The 8,850-nt window shown below is 39.9% G+C and overlaps 1 long non-coding RNA gene across 1 annotated transcript; it reads left to right on the top strand.

Annotated features, from left to right (window-relative positions):
• The first annotated feature begins 884 nt into the window (after positions 1-884).
• On the top strand, positions 885-8,262 carry LOC118292371. The gene is made up of 2 exons (XR_007030341.1): positions 885-997; positions 6,787-8,262. It is a non-coding gene; the product is annotated as an uncharacterized LOC118292371 (long non-coding RNA).
• The last annotated feature ends 588 nt before the right edge of the window (positions 8,263-8,850 follow it).

Here is an 8,850-nt window from a genome sequence, read left to right as displayed (position 1 = left end):
TTCTTTTGCAGTTAGGTAGGAGTCTCTTGTAAAGCCGGTGTAGGTTCTACATTTATTAAACTAGCCCTTTTCCCAACTATGTTATGATGAGTTTAAGATATTTTTTTCGGTTTTAAACACAATATGACTTGAGAGGTTTTGAGATTTGATGTAATAATTTAAAAACAATAATGCTCAGTTTGAAGACTTTTTATAGTGTATAGTATAGTAATTGAGTATTTACTTACTGTGAAATGAGTGCATGTATTACATTTCCATTTTACATTCCGCTATTATATTTCCTTACAGGAGTGTTTGTGTAAACGATTCCCCCCAGAGCCATTTTGTCTCCGGCTTCTGATGCCTCATAAAGACCTTTAGTGTTGTTGTCTTTAGTTCACCGGATAGTTGGCTGTAATGCTTTGTTTTGAATTCCTTTAAGAGCCCTTTCACATTTCAGTCGTATAAAAACACTTAATAGCTTGGAAAATGTGTTTTCCCCGCCCCTCTCCCTTGTGAATCTTTAGTCATGCTTGTTTTTCATCTCATTTCACTGAAGCGTCTTTAAGACTGTGTGATAAATCATCTGCATTAACACTCCAGATATATGACCATCACGATCATTATTTCAAACTCTGGATTATGTAAAAAAAAACCAGTAGGTTTGCTACATCAGCTTTGTTTTGGTTAATTAGCTCTTTAAGCATCTTCCCTTGTCATTGTTTGTCTGTGCAGGTGTATCGGAGGTTGTGTGTGTGTGTGTGTGTGTGTGTGTGTGTGTGTGTGTGTGTTGGTGGCAAAGAGCTGCGTTCGCAGGCCTGAGGGGTTGTCTGTTATCTTTGGTTATCTAGCTGTATGAGTCATGTACATTCTTCATAAAGCTAGATAACCGAAAGTAACAAGAATCCCATTACACGCCTGCACGGAAGAAGAAAAGGACATTAAAAAAACAACAACACAAAAAACAGAAGTGATGCTCTGACTCGGAAAATGGACGCTGCTCACCGATGACGTGAAGGTATGATGCTGCGTTACATAAGGGGCAGTTTTAAACAGAGGGGAGGGGGAGTTGTGTCTTTTGTAGAGGAGCTCACGTGCACCAAAGTTAACAAAGACGATCGATATCTGAGTGATGATTACAGAAAGCATTTACATTTTCACAGAACACAAAATCTGCATTGTCATCGATACGGACCACAGCGATAGTGAAGGTGCAGCTATATGGTTGTGGACTGAAGTAGATCACGATGGCCGACAACGTGATGGTGTAACTTGTCGAGTGTGCATGAGTGCTTGTGAATATTTTCCTCATGCTCACGGGTAATTTCAAACCCGCTGACATTGAGGGAGTCCTTTGATTGACAAGGAGAAAGAAGATTAGTTCAACACCGAAGTTTTCTTCCCAAATTTGCACTTAAAATCACATTCAAATGAAAAAAAAAAAAAGATGGGAGCTAACAATAGGTTACTGTACTATGCTACTGTGGAGACACAACAACACACAATCTGTCATTTTCACATCCAAAATGTACATGACTCTCAAATCAAATGGGAAAAAATTTCACCTTCACCTGAAAAAGTATCAACACTGCAGGTACAAATAATTGATTAATGAAGCAACTTGCCTGCAGTTATTTCAACAATAAGAGGATAATAACGGATTGAAGAGTTCATTGGAAAAACAACCTTCACCTTTTGTCCTACTGTAAGCCTCTATTTATCAATCTTCCTCTCCCTCTCTCACACACACACACACACACACACACACACACACACACACACACACACACACACACACACACACACACACACACACACACACACACACACACACACACACACACACACACACACACACACACACACACACACACACACACACACACACACACACACACACACACACAGGAATTACTGTGTCTATTTACATTTTAATTTGGGTAAGAATTTGGCCTCAGTCTGTCCCTAATTAGCCTGTTTTTCTTTGTTGTATTTTATTGTTTTGCCATGTTAATTGGCAAAAATTTGGATTTTACCACACATTTGATGTTGTCGTTCGATGACATGGAGCGTGAGCCCCACACATTCAGACACTTAACAGAGGCATCTGTAACTGGCAAAGAAGCGGCGATCCATGTATCTCTTAATGGCCCTCAAATAGTGGCTATTTCCTATATTACATGTATTTTTAGAGCATTAATAGATAAATTAATCTCCTGCTGAGATATTTAGACTCATCAATGTTTGGCTTCTCTTTTTCCCGCAAAGGAAAAGCAAAACTACTGTCCCCACTATTTTTGGCGAGTTTCAGAGTTTGGATAATACGTTACGGTACTAATGGCCGATAATGTCATGCTGCTCTTCCGGGGGTTTTAGGGTCCATGTGGAAAAGAGGCAGCAGTGTGGTGAGAGAGGTGATACAAAACAAAGAACACCTCGAGAGGCAATTAGCAGCACTTTGCCATCATTTGGAGCATCTCCACTCCAGTTGATGCTCTTCTGCGTTTCCTGCTAAAAAACTCTCCTGGTCTTTGCCTCATACGAGGCGACAGTGCGGCATCAGTGGGGCAGTGAAGAAAGACAGTGTGCGTGCTTGTGTGTGTGTGTGTGTGTGTCAGCCCATTTCCCATTTTTAGTGCACATTTTTGGGGGATTATAAATAACCCATGAAATAAAAATCTTCAAAAATGGGCCACAAAATCTCTTCTCAAAAAATACATTTTTTTTTTAAACTTCCAAATTTTGATTCCCATTCATTATTATCTGTACTACTTCTTTTTAAGCAGCTCTTTATATTTCTAATGTCCTACTGAAGGTAGGTTATAATGTTTTTTTTTGTTCACATGCTTTTTGTACTATGAAGTGACAGTACTTTGTCCACACATACTTCCCAACACGCTTCTTCTTTCTTTTCTATGCGTTTCCCCTCATTCATTTAATTATATTCTTTTCTTTTTTTTCCCCAGCTCTGATTCTCAGATGGTTGGTCCTGATTTGTATGCATTTGCATAATGAATGTCATTTGCATGCTCAGGGGCAAACCATACCATGAGAACGGCTGTGTTGGTTGTTTGTGCGTGTGTGTGTGTGGGTGAGAGTGTGTCTGTTCATGCATGGGTACATGTGTGTGTTCATATGTGTGCAGCGTATATTAAGCACATAAATTACATGATGTTTTTTTACACAAACAGACCATCACAGGCTGTTTCGCCCTCACACTGTATAAACACATTGTTCTTCCTCTCGGACATGTCACTCGTGTGTGTGTGTGTGTGCGTGTGGGAGTGTTTGAGAGTATTTTTATGTTCATGTGTGGCAAAATTCCTTCTCTAAGTGGTGCATGTAGGGCAGCAATCTGACGATCATGCCTCCGTCTGTCTTTGCGCCTCTCTTGCCCCTGTCTTGGTAACCGTTCAGCAATTCACTGACTAGAAGAATGAAAATAAGAGACTCCCTCCTCAATCCCATAATCCTCCTCTTCTCCGACCCCTCCCTTGCCAGTTTGTCCTCCTCTCCCACATGGCAAGTCACAGTCCTGCCACCATCTTAGGTGTTAAGACTGGCACAAAATGGCAGCTGAAAAAGGGGGAACGTGGATCGCCAGCGCTGCACCTTCCCCCACTTCGTGTTGGCCCCGATCCTCTCCGCGCCATCGGTTGCCTCAAGACAGTGTTAATTACTGCCAGTGCGTTAATTGCAGAGATCGCCCCAAGAGACACGCGGGAAGGGATGAGATAGGAGGAAACCGTGGAGCCAGTGGCTTTTGAGGGTTGACAAGCTGGCATTTTTAAGGGCAGCTGCGGTTCCCGCACCGCTTTCCCTTTTTTTGCCCGTCGTCTCGCTGCGGATGCTGACAATCGACCATTTTGTAGATTTCCATGACACTCAGAAAACTCTTGCGATTGCCTTATTTGTGCGCCGTTAATTAGACAATTCTAGGGATTTTAATTACGAAGGCATGACTTCTGCATGTGGAGCATCCATGCGATTTTTATGCCGCATGCTTGTGCAGACAGCTTTTGTTTGATGGTGTGGGGAAAAAAAACGCCTACATGCTCACTGACATCCACTAGGAGCCATAATTAGCAACACAGCGATCTTCATAAATCTCCACTTGTTATCACACTGCTCTCTCACATGCACAGTACACTTCCTATATGGGTTTAGAAGGGAAATGTGTCGCCATATGTGGAAAAATTGGAAAGTGTCATTAACTTTCACTGATTCCTGAATTGTGGTAACAGCTGAAGTTCGAGGTTTAACTGGGAGCGATACTTAAATAATCTAAAAATAACCGTCTCCTCTTTGGCTGCTGTTGAATGAACCCCTTGTGTTTCCATTAAGTCAAGTTTTCTGGCCTTATTTTTAGCTTCATGCGTATCATAAGCTTCATGAACAAGCAGTCTGGACAACAACCATTTGGTTTTGAAAGGGTCTCACAAGTCTGAGAAATCCCTTCATTAGAGAAACTTATGTTGCTGTAAGATTTACTCAGTTTCTTTAACTTCCACATATTTTTTTTTAATCAGAAGATCTAAATTTGGGTATTTAAAGTTAAATAGCCTTAAACAATATGAAGTCACATCTGAATGTAAGAATCCTGACTACCTTACTGGTCTTATTTTGAGCTTCGTGAGAGGACATTTTAATTGTTAACCATTTGATTTAGCTTTGACAAACCTAAGAGCTCGGAGAAATGTACCTTTAATAAGCGATTCTGAACTGAGCAGGATCAACTCCTTTGATGTGTTTTTCTGACCTAACCACTAGAACACAAGGAACCCACCTATAACTGCTGAGAAAAAAACTGTGGTGAGAGAATGAGTGAGAAAAAAAGTCGAAGGAGGGTGGGGGGACGAAGGAGAGGGGGGCAGACAGACAAGGAGAGGGAGCCTGCGACAGTGAGATCTCAATAGTGAGAGGCCTTCTTTGTGTTTCTGTGTGAGGTTTGTTTTGGGGGCGCAGGGGGCGCTAAGAAAAGACGGGAAGAGAAGAGGGTGGGGATCCTATCCCGGGCCCTCAGACAAGCGGCACATTGTCCTCCCCAGTGTGTGGCGGCACTTGTGGCGTAACGCCATTATTTAGGCCAGTGGAGGGAACGGGGTCTGGAGACCAGCTTAACCAAAACGCCAATTAGAGCCGGATCGTCCTGATTAATGGACGAGGGAGATTGGTAAACAATGACGGCCATTGTTAAGCCCTCCCTCCTCTCACACACACACACACACACACACACACACACACACACTCCCCTATCCCACTGGTTTCTTTCACACGGCAGACCCTATATCCCTACCGCCTCTGACACACACATACTCATTTGTCTGCCATGCCAATGTAAAGAGTCCTGCCATTAGCATGCTGCTCTGTTTTTTTGGTTTTAGTTTTTACAGCCTAAATGTAAAGTTTGAGTTGATCCTCACATTGCCAGATTGTTTAATTTACTCACAGATTGAGTGGTTTAGTAATTACAAAAATTAAGAAAAACAATCAAGATATATCCTAATGGATTTAACGTACATAACATTTGATTAAAATGTAACATGAGTCATTTCATGTTGGTTTTACTTGAGTTTTAACTGAAGTGTCTTTCTTCAAAACCAGCGCTGGGCTCATATGTTAATCACACACCATGTGATGCTTGGCTCTGCATCTCAATACGTCCTACTTTATTGTTTTTTTAAGCATATGCACTGAATAATTAGCCACCACATACTCCAATCAGGGGCATGCCAATGTGGGGTTGCCATGGAGACCCCATCAGTTCCTATACCCACCCCTCCTGCCTTACCCCTTCCACCCCCCACCTTCTCCTCCCCCTCCTCCTTCTGCCTGGCTGCAAACAGGACAGAGGAAAAATGAAGCGTGGGAAAAACACTTTGGTGGCTCAGACAATGATCGTGGACGAGAGGAGAGGAGGAGAGGAGGAGAGGAAAAGAGAGGAGAGGAGAGGAGAGGAGGTCTGATGTTGGTGATTGGGAGAGCAGCTTGTGTCTAGACTGGTTGTTTTGGAGTTTGGTGGTTGGGGGTTTAGGGGGCATATTTTACTTTGTTGTCTGGGATGACTGTTTGTATGTGAGTTTGTTGCATCTGTTATTAGTGTGCCATCTATGGGCAGTGAATGGCAGCTCACAGCAGAGTGTAAAGGAGGCGATACAGTAACACTGAGCTTAGTGATACATTGTGCCTGGCTTAGCCCATGAGTCCCACACATGATTGAGTTTATGCACATGAGCCGATGCTCAAAATCCACCCAGCCCCTTACATATTCAACATCTTATGAATGTTTTCAAGACTTAGATAAAAAAAAAATGCTTTATGTTTTTCTTCAGTTGGATTGGACCATAAAGGCTGATTGTTGTCAAATAATATGGCATATGAGTTCCACATCGGGAACAGGATATGTTTGATTAATAATTGCATGTATATTTGTAATACCATTGAGCTTTATTTAACCAGGAAAGTCTCTTGGGATCTTTTTGTCTCCAGTTCTAAAAATGCAGTTAATTCAAAACAGTAGAATCGGAGCAACTGAGGGATTGATTACCTTTATACTTTGACTAAAACGCAATATCAGAATGCACACATATACTGTGTACGTGTACATGCATTATTCGTGAGGAACTAATCAAAAAAGTGTGTCTTATCAAGAGATTAATGCTGGAACAGTAACGATAACACTTTGGCACCACTGCATAGTTTGGTCTTTCTAGATGTAAAGTTTAGACAACTGTAGATAAATATGGTTGTGCTTTATCTTGTAATTTCTTAACTGTTTGTAACTTCTCCTTGGCTTCTTCTTTTTAGGTTTCTGATCGGTCTGGAGTTTTGGAATCACCTGATCTTTGGATTATGACTTTGAGTCGAGTGATGCCCACTTCCCTCAGGACTACATCACGGTCAACTGCTGTTTTCTAATACTGGAGGACATTGGTCAAATACATAGATTCAAACGCTAGTCATCTCCGACAACCTCACAGTGGACACCGTCAGTTCTTAAGACTGATAACGGAAACGAACTGTTTTCAGAAACAATGAAACATCCTCAAAAAGACAAACTGACATTCAGCCAACGTAAGACTGAAACTGTGAGAGTGAAGGAAGGAAAGATGGACTGTCTTTTTGATTGTTTGTTTGTTCAGAAAACTTGTGTACTGGATGTTCATGTAGGTGATGTAGATCATTTCTCTCAAACACACTATAACTGACATTAATGCAGATTTGCGGTTAATTTCAAAAAGGTGGGGGAAAGGTTAGATAATGACTAAAGTAGTAAAAAAGTAGATGTGATGTTTGGAATGATTAATTCAACAATTAGATCTCCTTAGATTAGAAATGTGTATATATATTTAATTTTTTCAATTTGTCATTTCTTCTTACAAATATTTTGCGTCTTATTTGTTTGTAATTATTTTAGCTGGTAGAAAAAAAAAGCATATTTGTCTCTTGTAAAATGTGTTTGACAATCGGTATGACTGATATTACTTGAAACATTTGAAACATTTTTTTCTGGTACAAAGTCAAGTTGATGCATCAATTATACATTTTACAGTGTGTGTGTGTGTGTGTTTGTTTTTAGAAATTATTGCACTGGTGATAAATGAGGTTCTTATGTGGTCAAATGGTTGTTGGATTAACTGCATTACACTTGCCAGTTTTTTATATTTCACAGCAAACTTTCAGTCTTTATCATGTTATATTCCATTTATAGTAGAGAGCAACCACCACAGCAGGAAATATGTCAAATTCAAAACAAATTTTTATCTTATTTTATCTATGCAAAAGAAAATTAGAAGAAGGCGTTCAGTTTGCACTATTTGTATGTGTTTGCACATTAACAGTATGAGTGGTCTGAGATAAATGTGGTAAATTGTGATGTTTTACTAATGTGCAATATGAGCACAGGTGCAATGTAGATTATGGAAATGTATATTTAGCTGGTTATCTATGCCAGCAGAAATGTGTTCTTTTCATTGATTTAATCAGTAACTGCACTAAGTCTCTGGATTTATTCGACACTCCATTTGTCAAATTGGCTCCTCTGATAATACAACTACAGAAATGCATTTGATCAAATTTGGAGAACTTGGAGATGTGCAATATATTACATATGACGTTTGAATACATATTTTGAGGGAATGGTATTTGCATTATTATGCACTGTGAATTACTGTTTCAGGACTTATATGCTTGATTTGCACAAGTTACTGTGTCTGTACTATACAACTGTTTCTATTGCAGTTAATATAATCAATAAAAGTATTGTTTACAATGAGACAATAACTGTCTAAATGTGGATTTATTATGCCTATCTTTATGATCCTCTCTACGTCTTAAAGCTACATGAAGATCAGAATGGATACCATGATACAGTTATGATGAACATCTAGATTATAAGTATGAATTAAATCTGTCGATACTCATTTTACAAATAATCATCAAATTATATACGTATTTACAAAAATTTATTCTGCTTTCCTCCAACGTGGCATCATACATAAAATACCTATGAGAAGAATATGCAACAAGTCCTCCAACGTCGTACATAGCGTACTCTAGCGGCCGAGTACATAACGACTGCTAGAGGTCTGCGGTTTTTAAAGAGACAACATAAGTCGCAATATGCTGCTTCAAAAATGACCTATCTGGTTGTTTATGGTGGAGGACAGTCTCAGAATACGAGTATTGCTGTCTAACTTATGTGAACCTGAACTGATTAATCCACTTTGTTGGGGTTAGCCGAGGCTTTTCAATTCAGATGAAAATAAATGAATCAAGTGTGAATAATTACAAACAATTTTTTTGCTAAAGTATCAGGCATGTAACGAGTATAAGTTGGTCCAGGATGACTGGCTTTTTATGTTTCTGTTA

Source organism: Scophthalmus maximus, chromosome 22, assembly GCF_022379125.1.
Source record: "Scophthalmus maximus strain ysfricsl-2021 chromosome 22, ASM2237912v1, whole genome shotgun sequence".
NCBI lineage: Eukaryota > Metazoa > Chordata > Actinopteri > Pleuronectiformes > Scophthalmidae > Scophthalmus > Scophthalmus maximus.
This window is presented reverse-complemented; position numbering and strand designations above follow the sequence as displayed.